General features: G+C 40.4%; 1 protein-coding gene across 6 annotated transcripts in view; it reads right to left on the bottom strand.

The window, feature by feature from the left end:
* The window catches only part of myo6a (myosin VIa), a 121925-nt gene extending 104062 nt beyond the window's left edge, over window positions 1-17863 (bottom strand). For 3 of the 6 annotated variants that reach the window (XM_017494541.3, XM_047159896.2, XM_047159897.2), the window contains exon 1: window positions 17703-17863. The gene's annotated coding sequence lies outside the window, so the exon portion shown is untranslated. The remainder of the gene's footprint in view (window positions 1-17702) is intronic. The other 3 variants (XM_047159894.2, XM_047159901.2, XM_047159903.2) reach the window with 2 other exon arrangements.
* Between the last annotated feature and the right edge of the window lie 2408 nt (window positions 17864-20271).

Below are 20271 nucleotides of genomic sequence, written 5' to 3'. Positions count from 1 at the left end.
TTTGTGTTTGTGCCTGCCCGAATATAGCTGGCTCCATTTCCAAAAATACAAACAAACCAGTAGCCTAAAACCAGCACGATAGTTCTGATGAAGTGACCTTGTAAACGTATCATGCAGCGCCATATGAACGTGGTTTTTCTTCATTCCGCGAGCTTCATCTCTCACCGCTTGCCTGCAAGAAAGTAAAAACGTCCAGCTCACATTTGTTGTTGCCTCCATTACAGTGCCGCTTCTAGCATCAACCATATAATTATATGTATGTATGTATGTATGTATGTATGTACACAATATATATGTGTACATACATATCCAGTGTTCCTTCAGTCTTCATCCTTTTAGCCTGTTAATATTTATTTATGTAAACAACTGTTAACTGGAATGTAAGAAAAGGCTGTCATTTCTTTAGCACAACTTATATAACATATCTAGCAGCATTGCAGCAAACATTTAGTGGGCCAAACATTGCTCTTGTGGGCCAAACACAAGAGCAAACATTGGTGTGATTTTAACTTGAAGGGGAGTGGAGAACAAACAAAAGGCTTAATTACAGATCATTAAAAATGTCTTAAGCACAGCTTTAAAAACATACTTCTACATCTATTTAGCAGACAATGCAAGTCTTAGGAGAGCAATTAGAGAATAAGTGTAGTCATCGCAGCACGAATGGAGGAAGATAATTTCATTCTATTAAACGAATTTAAAAAAAAAAAAAAAAAAAAAAACATTTTAAACTCCCGTAAACACAAGGGAAACGTCTCACAGACCCAGCTCATACTTTTCAAATAAACACTAATAATAAGCACTGGCTATAGAAGGAATAACCTACTGTCAAATGTATCCGTAGGTTAATTATTGGGTTTTAAAGACTGATAATCTCAAAGAGTGAGATCTGTTTTGCCTCATGTGAAATGTACACACCTAAAAATGTCAAAAATACCATGTGGTGATTTGATTCCACAATTGGGATGCTGTTTAGCCCGTGTAACATTTTTAAATTAAACTTTTTGTTACGAAACTGAAGCTAATAAAATCATGTATTTAACCATTAAAAATGTGTTACGAGGTTTCTTCTCTGCTCTTAAAATGAGTAACAGGGTTGAAAGTAAGAATTTTAGCATAGAATTAATAAATGTTGTTAACTAGCATCTATCCCAGTGGCATGAGGACATTAAAGACATACTAATGCTTTACTTAAAATATTGTTTTTATATGTAATAGTATTCTTGAAATCTATTTTCAATCATGTGGGTAACAGGGTTGTACAATATTATTGAAATTAAAGAAGAAGAAGAAAAAAAAAAAGGAATGAGAGACCCTGTTCAGTTGCAATGATGAACATCCTGCTGAACATGTGACTTGAGTAACGTTCCGAACACTTCGTATTTCAAGGGGTAAATGTGTTCAAGTAACGGCGCTGAATGGATGTTGTGTTTTACATAACCTATAACTGATGACTCGTGGAAAAATATGTTTTGAGCACGAGACATTACCACATTAGTGCAAAAATGAAATGACTAATGATTATAATTCAAGGTGAAATTTAATTATAAAATGCTATTACAGGCGTCTGTTACATGCTAGTACAAAATGCTGTCTGCAGTGGTTTTATTAATGTTTGAATTAATTATCTGTAACGTACACATACGTCATCTAGATCATTGTTCTTTGCTGCTCTGTCATTAGGTTCTTCTCAGCATGGGATGGGAAATGCTCTCTAGAGGAAATGCCCTTCCATACAGGGTGTGCCTGCTAGCTGTTTGCTTAGCCTGCTTTGACGGAGTACATGAAAACAAACATGTGACACAAGAACAGCCAAGAACTGAGGAAATCCCTCGACTTGGCAGTCTTATCATGGAAAGGAGACATTGGAAAAACCTCAGACTCGTTCGTACCGGTCCTAACGACAACCACTGACCTGAATACAGCTCAGAGCACAGGGATGTTGAAAACACAAATATCATTTTAAAGTCACTGTTGTCCGAAACATACCCATGAGGGCTACTATGACTGCGCCACGTGACTCACCAATATTACAGCCATGTGTAAACATAAAAAAATATTCCCCATTCAGACCACACCTTTGACCAGGATACAGCTTAAAGCATTCATTCCTGTTTAAAAGCTGAATGACCTTCAGTCAACTCTGAGCTTGCATTCAGGTTGCTGTCTTACTGTTATCGCTAACGGCTAATGCTACAATATTCTCAAAAAAACCCGCTGCTGAAATGTCAAATCTGATTGGTCAGAAGGTGTTGAATAATCTATAACACCAGGGATCTGACAGTAATTTCTGCTATGAAGCAAATTTTATTATATATATATATATATATATATATATATATATATATATATATATATATATATATATATATATATATATATATATATATATATATTTATATATTTATTTATTTATTAGAGAGAGAGAGAGAGAGAGAGAGAGAGAGAGAGAGAGAGAGAGAGAGAGAGAGAGAGATTAGGATTATTGAAACACTCACTCTAATATATTACCGTTTCTATAGTAACAGCTAGTTCACAGGGATTGTATGGCAACATTAATCAGTACATTGAAAATCTTATAAAATTCTAATTATACACAATAATTCAAATCTACCACTCAAACAACAGGACAAAATATTTATCTAAATAAATATTTTTTTAAAAAGTCATATTTTAAGAGCTGATTTAAAAAAAATAAATAATTCCTCTCTAAAAAAAAAAAATAAACCAAACAAACAAAAAAAAAACCCCACACATTCATGCTAAAACTATTCACACCCACTGGAAATATTTGAAATAAATTAAAAGTTTTTTTGTTTTGTTTTTTTAGGGGGGGGGGGGGGTAAAAATGCTTTTCATTTGTTGTCAGTCCCCCAAACATTACATTACATTTATGGCATTTGGCAGACGCCCTTATCCAGAGCGACTTACATTTATCTAATTTATACAACTGAGCAGTTGAGGGTTAAGGGCCTCACTCAAGGGCCCAGCAGTGGCAGATTACATCAGTGCTGGGATTTGAACTCATGACCTTTCAATTAGGAGTTCAACATGTTAACCATGGGGCTACCACTACTACTAAAGTTTCACATATCTGAAACAGTTAGAAATTTGCCAGGAATTGTACACATGAAAACAATGTTCCTCTAGAAGGAGGATAGCAGGGGAGGGGGAAAAAGTTTAAAAATCAACTGCCATCACCATCACCACCATCAACAACAACCTGCATGTATCCAACCTTGATAAACATTAGAGAATGGGGCTCAGTGCTGTTATAGTCTTAGGGATCGGCATCTCAAATAATTAACTGTATGGGTACGAATTATTTTTGTAGAAAAAAAATTCACTCCGTTAAACCTTTTTCCGGGGCTGGCAAGTGGAGCAAAAGAAAGGTATTCGGCCATGTCAGGAGATTGAGAGTTCAAATTCCAACAACGTTACAGCCGTCCGTGTCAAGAGAGCAAAAATTGGCCGTGCTGACTGAGTAGGAGGGATGTAATACTGTCTGCCCAGTCAATCACACTTTAGCGGCATTAAACAGTCGTAGGCATTTGTGAGCTCATGTATGTGGAAGAGGATAGATCGTGCTTACGTCCGAGAGCGTTAAGGTGCCCTGTCTGAATGTTTAACAACATGTACAGAAGGTTAAATAGATGTAGGTGGTTGGCTTCACGTGTCTCAGAGGAAGTAAATTTTAGACTTCACCCGCCTCAATTGGTCATCATGTGAAAGGGGATAGTTAGCTAGTGGGTGGGAATTGGCAAGCCCAAACTGGTGGAACAAAAAACATTTTCTGTGTTGAGAAAACCCATACATAAATTCATAAATACCACAATGTCACCGTATGTTCTTAACCATCAATGATTCAGCTCAGTATTTGGATTTGATTCTCCCTCGCTCCCTGCAAATTAGTTTAGTTGATACAGTGGGAGAAATAAGCATTGAACGCGTCAACATTTTTCTCAGTAAATATATTTCCAATGAGGCTATTCACATGAAATTTTCACCAGACATCAGTATTAACTCAAGAAATCCGCACATATATAGGAACGCACGACATTAAAGTCCATAAATGAAGTTATGTGTAATAAAGTGGAATGAGTTAATACGGAGTTAATTTCTTGAGTTAATACTGACGTCTGGTGAAAATTACATGTGAGTAGCCTCATAGGAAATATATTCATTGAAAAAAATGTTGACGTATCCAATACTTATTTCCCCCAGTGTATGTGCCTCCAAATGAATAAATGCACTTAGAAATGCTTCAAAGAGCCTGAGTTACATTGGTACAAACATGGTAAACAAATCAGCAGCTTTGAGCTACTTGTAAGCAGGGCAGGGTTACATTAATCACTCAACAGGGCCACATCATATAGGTACCATAAAGGTCAAACATGCTGTATAGTGAATTGAATACAGCCAAAAGGAGGGATTTTAAGTGCAACAGATATGATGGAAAACCTTCATAGCTTCAAACCTTCAAGGTAATGCATACATTAGTCCAAATGAAGGCTCACACCTGTAGGTCTTTCATTAAAGCCCAAGGTAAACATATATATCACTGCAGAACTGCTACAGGGCTGGAAAGGAGGTTGTGAGAACGTATTTTCAAAACACAAATGTTGATGTCGGTGTCACAAAGCCAAAAATGTATCAAAGAAAGATCAAAAGGCATAGAAAAATTCTAAAAGATTTGAAAAGACTCTGTTGCCCAATATAGTGGCATGAAAGTAACTTTAACGATGAATAGGTGATCCCTTACCATTTTATGCTAATCTTTACATTTGATGTTTGTAGAAACATCTGACCATCAGATGCCAACATTCTTGCTGTTAGTGTCTCAGCTGCCCTTGAATAATGGTAAAGTGTTCATCTTATCATCTTGAGAGACTTTTGAAGATGACGCATCCATCCCTAGCTGATCTTACAAGCCAAGCTCTACCTGTCGATAGATAGTCTGGTACTTATCATAACTAAATGTGAGCAAGAGCCACCTTCCTTTACAGATAGAGGTCATATGAGTTACTTTGCAAACGTCCTCAGCGTCCTCTATTACTCACCACTGACTGGTTTCAATTTAAAATCTTTAAAAGATTAGATACAGTGACTTTTCCATTCCAAGGACTAGATCCTGTGCCTAAAGCACATTTCCCGGCAGAAAGTGAGCATACGCAGAAGTACAGACAGCCAATCAGATTATGACGTTCAAATACATCCCGAAGCTTGCGACCAGAAAAAAGTGTACAAACGATATCAAATGCTCTGTGGCCCATGGATGAAACATCTGAGGTAGAGACTAGCGCTTGCTTCAAAGAACATTCAGCTGTCTGGTGATGGACAGCAGATTTGAAAAGATTTGGTGGCTGGTACATTAGCCTTCAACCACCCAGACTGGTAGTTGTTGTGTGATATAGGATTTAACAACTACAGTAGTGAGTGGAAATAAGCAATGAGTTTTTTTGGTTATTTCGATCTGGTTGATCCTCTATGGATGTTACATCAGAATTCAGACATCTGCTTTAAACATTGGCCACTAAAGAAGATGCATCAATTAAGACATAGTTCGGTTTATTTACTTTATTTCATTTGCATTAGCACACTACTGCAGAATGTAAGGATTTGTGGCCTGGGGACGACTACAGTCCATAATAAGGCTTAAGAAGAAGACGGACACAAGGAGAAAGAACCCTGTAAGTTATGCCATGTTGGGCCCACTCCTCTTCCATGCCACACAATCACGGATTGTTACAGCAGATCACTGGAGACTCACTGTCGTGGTAAGCCGGTCACATGACCACACACTTGGTGTAGGCCGGGTTGGTCACATGACTGCAGACTTTGTGCTGGATGAGATGCTCACGTGACCAGGGATTGTGTTGGCTGAACACAAAAGGTGGCGGTATGTCATCTTGACAATAGGACCAAAGGCAAATCTAACAAAGGCCACAGAAGAGCTTGAAGTTGCATGATCTCACAAAGCATGGTAGGAAAAAATGGAGCATTTGTTGAACGTGTTTAACTTCAATTATTGTTCTATAACATAAAATGAATGTACAGAACAAGCCAATTGAATAGATGGTTCGTCCTGTTACTGAAGATGTGGTTTCACAATGACAAAAATTGTATCCCATGGATAATTAAAAAAAACTAGATCCAACAAAGAGATGACCAAACTGAAGGAAAAAAAAGGGGGGGGGTGGGTTCCTGATTACACTGCTTCTGCCTAAACTATACGTATGATGCTACAGATAACCATCAGTAAACACCAATATAGCACACATCAAGGTATCCTATGGTTATCTTGTGAAGTGGATGGGGAAAAAAAAATAAAAAATCAGTAACCAGCCTGCTAAAAAAAACAATAGAGCTATCATAGAAATTCTAATGTTTTCCACAACACATACCATTACAAACCATCAGCTAAGCATTAAAACCATTACCATTATTGGTCCTAAATGGTATCCACTAGACATAACATGCCACCAATAGAAGGCAACAAATTACCAGTAGAGACCCACAGGGACCAGTACAATTTCCATAGAAGAAAAACAAAAAACAATTCCCATTATAACCATTAAGACCAGTCTATGAGGTTTTCTGCTGGGCCAGGACAAGAATACATGTACAGGATAATACTTTTTTTTTTATTCAAGTAGGCTCTGTAGAATGACGATCTCTAGCATTTTTGATCTCTTAACAACCAGAAAAAGGAAAAAAAAAAAAACTTGCTATCAACTGTCACAAAAAGTATTTATTTGTAATCTATACATGCTACTTGTTCCAAATCATACCCTCTGCTTATTTTCAGAATAAAAAAAAAAAAAAAAAAACACACGGGTATATAGAGACACTGACAAAAACTGAGCCAAATAAAGTGCAGCATAAAGCTACCATGTATGCTAACTCTCCTGCTAGCACAACACACAGCTGTTAAACATGTTGAGAAGGAGGGGGGAAAAAACGTTAGCTAGACTGGAATCATATCTTTTATATTCATTGTGAGGAGAAAACACCACAGCTAGCCATAGCAAACCACTGGCTAACAACTTTCTAACCTTTTGTCAAAGTGTTACATCAGACACTTTCTTAGAAAAGATACAACAAACCAACCAACTAGCCTGACACACTTTATGTTTTATTATGTTATGTTAGCTACCACTTTTTAGCCTTGTCATTCAGGTTTCCAGGCTACCAAAACATGGGACTGGGCATGAGCTAGCTAATGTGAGCTAGATAATGCATTTCTGATTTATAAACCTCTGAGGAGTGTGAATTTTTTTTTTTTTTTTTATTCGCATCACTGCAGTCACATTGCTGTACGGATGTAATTTTCATACGTCACACAATCAAGCAATCCTTGACAAAATGACATCATCTATATTTTACAGCATTACTGCAGAACAAGTTTACTGAACATCTGGCTAATGTATACTTCTTCCCAGTTGTGTAACATTTCATATAAAGTGAAAACAGGGCTGCGTTTTCTCCAACACTTCCTGTCCTCATCAGGTAGGGTATAACCTGTGCCATGTATGAGGAATCTGGTGGAGCCTGATTTTGTTGTCATCCCAGATGCGACCTTGAAAGATTAGCAAAGCTTTTTTTTTTTTAATCTATTCATTAAACCATGAAGTTAGACGTCTTGTGCAAGTGGACACACCTTACCAGGTGACAACTAGTTACTTGTCATTCAGGAACGAATCGTTCAATTTGAATGAATCTTTAATATGACTCAGGAACAACGAGCCGTCTCCGAGAGTGATTCGTTCAGTTTGTGTTGCGCTGCAATATCCCCATAAGTTCTGTACAGGAAACAGAAATGATTAGTTCACCTCTCGAGTCTTTGGGTTCAAGTCATTTGTTCATCACGTCACAATGCATTCAGCCGACGGGGCTGGGACGTGATGAACGAACAACTCGAACCCGAAGACTCAAGAGGTGAACTAATCATTTCTGTTTCTGGGGAACAGACGTGACAAAAGAAAAAACGACTCAGATCTGGAGGTGAGGTGAATTAACAGACTGCATAGCCCGAATACACAGCTAAGCTATTACTTAATCATTTCTGTTTGTCATAATTTGGCGTCGGCTGCATAAACCTATAGTTTATTTTTCATTCCACACGTGATCAGCGTTTGCGTAAGTACTAGATGTGTTGAATTCAGCACATAAAGTTTTAATTATATTCTGCTGAAATTAACGCAACGACTCGAAAAAAAGATTCATTCATTTTGCTGAACGGGATTCAAAGAGCCGAGTCAGTAAAATGATCCGAACTTCCCATCACTAGTGACAAACATTACCAATGAAATATGTTTAAATAGAACTTTCAGCCACACCTTACCACAGGTGAAAAACCTGCCCTGGAGTATTCGATGAAAAGTCACACCCTAGAGAATTTTTTTTTTATTATTTTTTTTTTTATAAACATTCCAGTCTCTTTAAAGCTACACAGAATTATGTATTTACCACACAATAAGAATAAATGATTGTCTTATTCTTATGGGAATGTCATGAACTTTCAGTTCAGCACCTTGATTTTTGCTGACATGAGCAGGCTTCAATTACTTCAATACCTAACCACAGTACTCGGTCCACACATTTTACAGAGTTTAAAAATTGACAAACCATATTCCTATCTATTCCGGTCAAACTCTAATGCCAATAAAAATGCCCTGACTATAGTGTGACACCTAAAAAAAGTTAATGAGTTGTGGAACGGTTTCAAAAAGGCCACAAGGAACGTACAAGAAACTGCATATTTGTTTAAATAAATAAATAAATAAATAGATAGATAGATAGATAAATAAATAAATAAATTTTACACTTGGCCTATTTGGTCATATCCCTTTAAAAGGGATAAGAATATAAGCGATCATTGTGTCTTGTTTTTAAATATACAGATAACTTAATGAGATGTCGCCTCAGTACAAATGAACATGAATCTCTAAGACTCATTCTCCAAGAGTCCTTTCTGTGAAGATTTTTCCTTTATAAATGAAATACTTAAAGAAGATAAAGAGGCTCTCATTTCCTGAAACGGAACATCTGGTTTGGAGTGATACACCCCAGTGTGATGGCGTCGACGCTAAAGTGAACAGAACCAGAGCAGCCACGGCACCACTGTAAGATAAACATATAGAAAGACTTCAGGATGTCCAGCAAGAGGAAAGAGGTTCCCCGGAGACGTTTCCCATGACCGAGCGAACCAGAAAAAAAATTACATCACACGACTTGTACAGCAAAAGCTGATGCACAGAACTCCCCAGAACTCCTCCACTGATTATGAAGTCCAAGTTGGCAGGACTTCAGAGCAAAGATGCAGTGGGAAAACCTGAGAAAGCATGACTCATAACCCAACAAAAGCACTGGGTGAACGTTTCTGCCATGTTCTTTAAACAACTTACACAGTGTGGGCATTTACTTCAAGAAACTGTGCGCAAAAATAAATTAGATTGAAGCTTGGTATATAAAAATACAATTTTCCTTCCAAGGGCTTTGAATTAGACAAAAACAGCAAGGCAGTCATAACATTAAAACCACTGACAGGTGAAGTGAATAACATTGATTATCTCGTTACAATGGCACCTGTCATGATGTGGGATATATTAGGAAGAAAGTGAACAATCCGTTCTCAAAGTTGACGTGTTGGGAGCAGGAAAAATGGGCAAGTGTAAGGATTTGTCAAGGATCAAATTTGAAGTTTGTCAAGGACCAAATTGTGATGGTTAGATGACCGAGCGAGAGCATCTCCCAAACAGCAGGTTCCCGGAATGCAGTGGTTAGTACCTACCAAATGTGGATCAGGAAAGGACAACCAGTAAACAGGCGACAGGGTCATGGGCACCCAAGGCTCATTGGAGCGAAAACTATCCCGTCTGGTCCGGTCCCAAATAAGAGCTACTCCAGCACAAATAAATGTTAATGCTGTCTATGATAGAAAGGTGTCAGAACACCCAGTGCATCATAGCTTGCTGTGTATGGGGCTGCGTAGCTGCAGCTCGTTCAGACATCCAAAAAGCATGTTACTTCCTGTTATCACTTACATTATAACAAGTACAAACATAAACGTTGTTCCCTGAGCTCCCGAGTGGCACAACAGAAAAGCCTTCAACCCATCATTGGGACATTAATACCTCAAATTCCAATAATGCCACAGCCATGAATTGTCCTAGAGCAGTGCTCACCAACCCTGGAGATCTACCTTCCTGAAGACTTTAGCTCCAACCATAACCGTGCCCACCTGACCATCTAATTATTGCCTTAAGCGGCTGCGGCTCAGGTGGTAGAGCAGGTTGTCCACTAATCGCAGGGTTGATGGTTTGATCCCTGGTCCCTCCGCATGCCGAAATGTCCTTGGGCGAGACAATGAACCCCAAATTGCTCCTGATGGCAGTTGTGGCAGTTGCTCCTGGTGTGTGAATGGGTGAATGAGAAACAGTGTAAAGTGTTTTGTAAAACAGCTAAGGTTAAAAGTTCCACTGATTCCAGTGTCAGTGTTTTAATGTCCATAGAAAATGCCGGATACATTTTCCTCCATTCAGGCCCATAATAGCATGAACTAAACTGTGCCTTAATAAAATGGGTCAAGGTCTCCTTTCGCTAAGGCCTCTTAATGAGACTGGGCAAAACTCCATAACTACAACCCTTGAACAAAATACCACCATTCACACACTGACTGCATTTTACACACAGAACTTTTAGTGATTCATTTCATGCATGAGTTATCTGTGCGCACTGAAATGTCAAACACTAAAAGATTTGGGTTACAGAAAGATTACAGGAACGCAACGTACATTTCGCAAAAGGAATGCACAAGTAATGCATTTTCCCTTCATTATTAACCAAGGTCATGTGGCCATTTAGAGATCACTCTAGACAGGAGAAATTATGCTAATGCTAACTGGAAATGTTGCGTTAGCTATAAAATTACCAATCATTTATTTTCCAAATTATAATTGCACACCAATGTTGTGGATTGTGGAACAGAAAAAATTACACCAAAGTCTGTTGAATTCTGGATTCTGATTGGTGATAAGGTTTTCTAGAACATCAGCTCTTAGAAATAGTGCTGGATTCAAGGCAAATCACATATTTATACCCTTGCTCTATTACATTATCATTTCTATAGTTACAATGTACATAGGGAATTGTATTGGTGGACGATCCACATCAACAGCTTAAAACAGCATAAAAACATGTTTTCTTTGATGTTTATTGTGCCGTTTTTGGAAGGGGTCTCCAGTGTCAGCACTTTGAAGCTGTCAGAAGTAAAGCTGTAACTTATATTTTCTGACATGGGTTTCCAAAATAAAAAAAAAAGTAGAGAACACAGGGCTTTCTGATTTCACAGTAGCATGACAAGCAGCAAGTTTGTGTCTTATTAACTTTAAACGTGAAGAAAAAAGAGAGGCTGGTGATATAACATAAGTGATAACAGGAGCTAACCTGTTTTGCAGACGTTCCACACCATTAAACGTAATTTAAACGAATAAAAAAAATTTTTTAAAGTGTGTTATATGTTAAACTGGTCATTGATTATTCTCCTATAATTTCAACTTATCGCATTTTATTCCCTTAATAATGTCAACAAACAAAAGTTGTCTTGCTATGACCAAATGAGTCAGGGGCAGTGATGGTTTAGCGGTTAAGACGCTGGGTTACTGATCGGAAGGTCAGAGATTCAAGCCCCAGCACTGCCAAACTGCCACTGTTTAGCCCTTGAGCAAGGATCTTAACCCTCTCGGCTCCAGGGGTGCTGTAACATGGCTGACCCTGCGCTCTGACCCCAACTTCCTGACACACTGGGGTATGTGAAGAAAAGAATTTCACTGTGCTGGAACGTATATGTGATTAATAAAGACTCATTATCATTATCAAATAAGGTCGTTGGTCTTATACAGTATCTCACAAAAGTGAGTACACCGCTCACATTTTTGTAAATATTTGATTGCCCAAGTGGGTTAAGGCAGTCCTGGAAAATAATGGTGGCCACACAAAATATCGACACGTTGGGCCCAATTTGGACATTTTCACTTAGGGGTGTACTCACTTTTGTTGCCAGCGGTTTAGACATTAATGTCTGTGTGTTGAGTTATTTTGAGGGGACAGCAAATTTACACTGTTACACAAGCTGTACACTCACTACTTTACATTGTAGCAAAGTGTCATTTCTTCAGTGTCGTCACATGAAAAGATATAATCAAATATTTACACAAATGTGAGGGGTGTACTCACTTTTGTGAGATACTGTTTATATAAATATATATATAAGGAGGGGGGACAGAAAGGCAAATAATCTATCAATGAGATGACAATCAGGTGTGAGTGCGTTTTATTTAAAGAACAGGGATCTATCAGAGTCTGATCTTCACAACACCTGTTTGTGGAAGTGTATCATGGCACAAACAAGAGATTTTGAGGATCTGAGGACCTCAGAAAAAGAGCTATTGATGCTCATCAGGCTGGAAAAGGTTACAAAACCTTTTCATTCCAGCATAAAAACCTTTTCACATCTGTGAAACATGGTGGTGGTAGTATCATAGTTTGGGGCTGTTTTGCTGCATGTGGGCCAGGACGACTTCATCACTGATGGAACAATGAATTCTGAATTATACCAGCGAATTCTACAGGAAAATGTCAGGACATCTGTCTGTGAACTGAATCTCAAGAGAAAGTGGGACCTGCAGCAAGACAACGACGAACAATGACACACAAGTCATTCTACCAAAGAACTGTTAAAGAAGAATAAAGTGAATGTTTTGGAATGGCCAAGTCAAAGTCCTGACCTTAATCCAATAGAAATGTTGTGGAAGAACCTGAAGCAAGCAGTTCATGTGAGGAAACCCACCAACATCCCAGAGCTGAAGCTGTTCTGTACTGAGGAACGGGCTAAAATTCCTCCAAGCCGATGTGCAGGACCGATCAACAGTTTCTGGAAACAGTTATTGCTACACAAAGGGGGGATACTGGTTTATTTTCTTCAATATTTAAAAGACCAAGTATAATATTTTTGTCTCATTTATTTAAATTGGTTCTCTTTATCTACTTTTATGACTTGGGTCATATTTATCCTGTAATATAGAACATTCAAAAGGGTTCACAAACTTTCAAGCACCTCTGTACAGTATAATAGAGGCTGAACATGAGTCACGGCCATTCGCTCCAGAGTTCATTCAGTCAGTGACCTAGGGCAGGCTGCTACAGAGAATACACACCAGAGGCTGGGTTCATTTGGATGTGGTCAGAGCTCCGCCTTGCTCAGATGGCTACAGACAGGTACAGACAAATCTGATCTGTACTGACAGTAAAGTAGCTGAGAGAGGCAATACATTTTTTTCCATTTAGCACATACTTATCAACAACATTCTGATAATGTAGGTAGTTCTCAGACTTACTGTCATCATGATAAGCCTAATGAGCCTGTTCCACACTTGTGCACACCAATGAAAGCTCAAGAATTTCATCGATATAGAGAAATAAAGGCAGTTAAATGGTTAATGACGGATAATTAAATGGTAAGTAGGTCAAGCGGAGTCGAAGGCGAGTTCAAAAGATGAGTATACAAAAGACTTCGTGCTCTTCCGGCAGTTAGGAAATCACAAACACACCTCCATGAAATCTGCTAGTCAAAGGAGCATCTACTTGATGACATGGGTCTGGGACTTTATCTTGTTTAGCACTAGGGGTTGTGAAGGTGAGGAAATTTTCCCACCGGTTAATCGATGTGGGACAACACCACTTATAAATCGCTTATAAATGCCCATGTACATTTCACTTTCACTTTCAAAATAGTGGCAATTCGGGGATGGCAATCGCTCGAATGGTGCAGGTTCACTATTAACATTGGGTTTAAATCCAAAATATAACCAAATATAACCAAAAACCTCTCCCCGTCAGTCAGTCGGCTCGCCTCACTCTCCCCGTCAGTCAGTCGGCTCGCCTCACTCTCCCCGTCAGTCAGTCGGCTCGCCTCACTCTCCCCGTCAGTCAGTCAGTCGGCTCGCCTCACTCTCCCCGTCAGTCAGTCAGTCGGCTCGCCTCACTCTCCCCGTCAGTCAGTCAGTCGGCTCGCCTCACTCTCCCCGTCAGTCAGGCAGTCGGCTCGCCTCACTCTCCCCGTCAGTCAGGCAGTCGGCTCGCCTCACTCTCCCCGTCAGTCAGGCAGTCGGCTCGCCTCACTCTCCCCGTCAGTCAGGCAGTCGGCTCGCCTCACTCTCCCCGTCAGTCAGGCAGTCGGCTCGCCTCACTCTCCCCGTCAGTCAGGCAGTCGGCTCGCCTCACTCTCCCCGTCAGTCAGGCAGTCGGCTCGCCTCACTCTTCCAGTCAGTCGGCTCGCCTCACTCTTCCAGTCAGTCGGCTCGCCTCACTCTTCCAGTCAGTCGGCTCGCCTCACTCTTCCCGTCAGTCGGCTCGCCCCTCACTCTTCCCGTCAGTCGGCTCGCCTCACTCTTCCCGTCAGTCGGCTCGCCTCACTCTTCCAGTCAGTCGGCTCGCCTCACTCTTCCAGTCAGTCGGCTCGCCTCACTCTTCCAGTCAGTCGGCTCGCCTCACTCTTCCCGTCAGTCGGCTCGCCCCTCACTCTTCCCGTCAGTCGGCTCGCCCCTCACTCTTCCCGTCAGTCGGCTCGCCCCTCACTCTTCCCGTCAGTCGGCTCGCCCCTCACTCTTCCCGTCAGTCGGCTCGCCCCTCACTCTTCCCGTCAGTCGGCTCGCCCCTCACTCTTCCCGTCAGTCGGCTCGCCCCTCACTCTTCCCGTCAGTCGGCTCGCCCCTCACTCTTCCCGTCAGTCGGCTCGCCCCTCACTCTTCCCGTCAGTCGGCTCGCCCCTCACTCTTCCCGTCAGTCGGCTCGCCTCACTCTACCCGTCAGTCGGCTCGCCCCTCACTCTACCCGTCAGTCGGCTCGCCCCTCACTCTACCCGTCAGTCGGCTCGCCCCTCACGCTACCCGTCAGTCGGCTCGCCTCACTCTACCCGTCAGTCGGGGGCGGTGCCGCGGTGGGCAAGAGATGTAATTGGTGTATGGCCGAACACCGTGTAACACCGGTAACACCAACTATCGCAGTAAGCCTATTTGGCACCAAACGTATTTTGGTCTGCAACCAAGACCTAGTGATATAACAAACTTCAAGATGCCACTGCTGGGCCCTTGACCCTCAACCACTATTTTATATATAAATGAGATAAATATAAGTCGCTCTGGATAAGTGCGTCTGCCAAATGGCGTAAAAGTAATGTAATGTATTGTAATAAGATGTTGGGAAACTGATGTTCAAAAATTACTTTGCCAATCCTAATGCTAATAAAACTTCCTTTGAGCACCTACGCAATCAGAATAAATACCTTAAAGGTGTAAGAGCATGTGACCGTTTTAATCATTTGTATACAATGACTACGAGGTTCGCCGGATCCAGGAGAACGACTTGTAAAATGTTTCACGGTTGTTATTTTTCGTCTTGGATTAGTAAACTGGCACATCTGATCGCATCAAATCCCATAAGAACACAGCCCAGTTTCCTGCATGACATGCTGCACCTCATATTCAGTAATGAAAGGGTTTCTTTAGTCTGTGTAGTCAATGTCAAAAAATATGGGGTGACGGTGAAGAGAGCATCTGTCTTCAAACCTCATGGCATACAATGATGGTAAAACCACAGGATTTGAGGTCATCGAACAGCATGTCCGCTTGCCCACAATGACAACACTGCCTCCATGTTTCTTTGTCCAGAATAAAAAAATAAAAAAATAAACTCAAATAAAATAAAAAAAGAATAATTCAACATTGAATGTTAGGAATTTGAGACGTCCTCAAGAACCCTAACCAGCCTTTAAAGCAACATTACCAGGTGAGTCACAAAACCTAAAGACCAACACCTGTAGGTGTGTCACGGCACTCGGGCTTGGTAAGGCGACACGCCCAGTACTCTGGAAGGCAAAGCACAGGCTCAAACAACATCCCTTTATCCAACACGACGGCAACCAGGAGCACGATATAAAAATTGGGCCATAGTTCTATACTTTAAAGCTGGATTTATGACACAGGAACCAAACCTTAAATTGACCCTGCCACGGGTACCTTGTAAATTTTGCTTACTAATACATGATAAGACATCTACACCTCTTTGTTGCGTTCATGAATTACCATAAGCAAGCGTAACAGCAATCCAGCGTTCATCTGAATGATGACGCCGATATGAATGCTGAAGAGCATGGCCCTTCTGTGCCCTTTGCTCCACTGTTAATTTAACAACATGCTGGAGACACTGGAAGTGCAATTCTGTCATTATGACTTAGAGTGAAAGTCAGTGCACCCATAAAAAAAAAAAACAGTCATGTAGACAGCCAGGGCAAAGGCTAAGTCTCTGAATGAACCACTTCAATAGAAGCTGAATGGTTAATGATCACTTCATCCCTCCAATTCATAGTAAACCAATTACTAAACCTGAGAAAGACACTCAGCTACTTGGGTTGGAAGTTATGGTTGGAAACAGGCCAAGGCTGAACCGAATATATTTACAATAAGACTGCGTTCATATTGATGACTCGTGATCTTCGTCATGATGATATTAGAGTCACGTCGGTGCTTCCAAGACCACTGGTTCTGAAGTCGGACAGAATTTTGGATTCCTTTAGATCACTGCTTCTCAATCGTTAAGATTTTCACTACGTTCATGACCCCAGGCTCATCCTTATAACATCCCTGTAACCGGGTATTCTTTAAATCAGGGGTTCTCGCATGTATTACAGCAAGGAATACCCTTTAAAACCTTGCCGTTCATTGAGTCATTCACTGATCCTTATCTAGATCCTGGTCAGGATCATGCCGAATCCATAGCCACGATCAGGAATCCGATCAAACTCGGGCGGAATACACCAAGGATGGATGTGCTTCACAGACGTCTGGAGATCTCTGAACCATACTGTCGCATCGAAATGTTGGGAGGAGCGATCTACCACGGGAGATGGAATGAGACGGAAGGGTAAAACGAGGAACGCGGAAATAGAAACCGTGTACGGTGCAGGGGAATGAACTTTCGAGGACCTGGATTACCCAATATCATCCTTACTGTAAATCTCACCAAATCACGAATCCCATAGGAATACACTGGAGCTTGAACAATATTTGTGGAGCCCAACAACATTTCATTCCGATATAATATACGAGGCAAACAGATGTATGACAACCTAAAGTCAGCCAGGTTCAAGTGAGCAGAAGACCTCTGACCTCTGACCTGGTTACTCCTAGTGACACCCTATCCTGCTGGGTATCTGCATGATATTTTTCCTCTACTATCAAGTGTACTGGACAGGATGTCCCCATGAGTGTCTCTAAGAGTGTCTAAAAAGCAAGTGCATGCCACTTATATGGATTATTTACAAATACTCATATGTATGCAGGATTTATTTTGAAAACATCAGCTGTTCAGATCAGGAGTGTAGGAATGAGGCTTTCTGTTGATTTAAAAAGAAAAACGAAAAAAAGAAAAAGAAAAGAAAAGGAACAGATCAGCTTGTCTGATTAAATATTCCACAGCTAGACAAATATAAAATGTACAAAAGACAAAACTGACTCCTTATGGCTGCAAAACGGAGGACGGAAACAGTGCCAGTCGTTTCCTCCGTGAGCGTCTACCGCACTTTCCCAAAAACAATTTTAAAAAAATGATATATAATACTGAATATTCAATCAGTGTGTACTCACCTTGTACCTCTATGGGCCGGTATACTCCCTAATGGCTGTGTGTCAATTTACATTAAAGTTAAAGTGCGCACGCAGAGATGTCCCGACCTGCAGATCCCTCTATTATGATCTCTCTCTGCCTCCGTCCGACTCCCACAATGAACACGATACACAGGTTGCCAGATCCTGTAATAATATGCTCACGCCGTTCACAACGCAACTAGTTTTCCAGAAATGCAGACACGTTTGAGAACATTTCACGTTCACACAACCACTTGTGCACAAAAAATTAGTTTTATCCAACCGAGTGTGATCAGGAATCCTCAACTGGAACGGGTATTCCTCCAATCTGGCAACACGTTATCCACGGATGAGGCGTGATGTCACATATTTCTATTAGCCAATCAGAGTGCTTCAGCGCGGCAGTGACGTCGTTGCATGCACACGACTGGACCTTTCTCAGCAGGTGTATCGTATTGGTTGGAGTTTGGATTCTTTTTCCCCTCCCCACCCCCCCACCCCCTTGTTAATCCAAACCTCTGCAGGTGAAGAGGGTTTTCATTTTTAAATTAAAGCAATAGTCAGTCTTTACTATACTTAAAGTAGTTTTGTATATTTGTAACATTTTTAAATGTACAGTTATTATGCAAATGAGGATCCGTCTAATTAAATATGGATATATTTACATAATAAAAAATGGTGTTTTTTTTTGGGGTTTTTTTGGTAAATATGAGTAAAGAAGGCTGTGAAAAAGTGTAAATATATTTCCACTGAGGCTATACACATGAAAATTTCACCAGACTTAAAAAGTATTGAACACGCTAACTGAAAGGTATTTAATACTTAGTGGAGACGCCTTTGTTTGTAATGAAGCTTCAAGACACTTCCTGTATGAAGAAATTAATGGTCGCAGTATTCAGGTGTGATTTTTGGCCCATTCTTCTAAAAATATTGTCTTTAAATCTTGTTCAATTGGATTCAAGTCAGGTGATTGACTGGGCCGTTCTAACATCTTGACTTTGGTACCTCTTTGGTGCGTCCAAGTGTTTCTGGAGCTCTTTCCAAGTGGTCCTTGGCTCTTGGGTTATTCTTCTGACTCCCTGGTCAGAAATCATGCGAGGCGCTCCTGTGCGTGGCCGGGCGATGATGGAGTGATGTTGCTTCCACTTGCGGATAATGTCCCCAATGGTGCTTACTGGAGGATTCGGAAGTTTTGAAATACATCTGTATCCGATTCCATCAATATGTTTCGCAACAATAAGGCTACGAAGGTCTTGGGAGAGCTCTTTGCTTTTACCCATCATGAGATGTTTCTTGTGTGACACCTTGGTAACGAAAAGCCGTTTTATAGACCATCAATTTACTAACCCAGCAGTATGTTTAGAAGAATGGACCAAAATCACACCTGAATGCTGCGGCCGATTAATTTCTTCATACAGGAAGTGTCTTGAAGCTGTCATTACAAACAAAGGCTTCTCCACTAAGTATTAAATAAATTTCACTTAGTGTGCTCAATACTTTTTTTCCCTTTGTCTTTCCTCTTTAATACACATAACTTAATTTATGGACTTTAATATTTGGATTTCTTTATACGTGTGGATTTCTTGAGTTAATACCGAAGTCTAGTGAAAATGTGAACAACCTCATTGGAAATATATTTACTGAAAAAAATGTTCAATACTTATTTCCCATCACTGCATCTTTCCAATGACCACTTGTGGTGCTGTTTCGTTCTACAAAAATCATCTGCTGTCAAACATTCATCAGCAGTGAATAATCTGACGAGGATGCCAAAAATGAAACCTCCTATTGCTGTCTTTTCATTTTTGAAAGACATGGGAGGCTTTCCCCTGCTCGTTCCCTTCCTACAAGACAACTTCCCTTTAGCCATTTGTGAACAAAAGGGAGAAGAGAAGAGAGGGTTCCATTGTTTGGCTGACATTAGAAAGATAGTGTGTGTGTGTGTGTCAATTCATCTTAACCAGCCGGTGCAGTAGCACAAGCTGTGCAAACAGCGTTTGTAATCTCTGATGGAAACACTGATGTACGAGACCGTGTAGCGGACATAAAAATGAGTGCACTTGACATTTAGCCACAGGTTTATGGATCACATTGATCCAGTTTAAGCTTTTAAAATGTTTACACTGTAGACACTATCCATTATTAGGCTTGAAAGCTGGACACATCAGCGGCTTCCCTTTTTTTTTTTTTTTTTTTTTTTTGCAAGTATAGTAGAGCAGCCTGATTTTATCTACCTCACAATGACACTCTAACGATTTCCCTGAAACCGTTTATGTCCAATTCTCTACCCTTTCTTATAATAATCTCACCTACATATTGTAGATTCATACCTGAGAACTGCTGCTGCTATCATAAAGACTGTCCTGTACTCATACCAGGACTTTACAATCTGCTCATACTGAACATCATTTCAAAACATTAGCACTGTTTGACTGTATAGTAAAGAGCTGTAGAAGAGTAATGATTTATAATCCCGCTATCCGGCATCATCCAGAAGTTCACTTTTAAGTCTGGTTCTTCTCAAGGGTTCTTCATGGATCTATATGGATCAAAATCTGTATCCGTAATG

The sequence above is a fragment of the Ictalurus punctatus genome, chromosome 2, assembly GCF_001660625.3.
Source record: "Ictalurus punctatus breed USDA103 chromosome 2, Coco_2.0, whole genome shotgun sequence".
In the NCBI taxonomy this organism is placed as follows: domain Eukaryota; kingdom Metazoa; phylum Chordata; class Actinopteri; order Siluriformes; family Ictaluridae; genus Ictalurus; species Ictalurus punctatus.
This window is presented reverse-complemented; position numbering and strand designations above follow the sequence as displayed.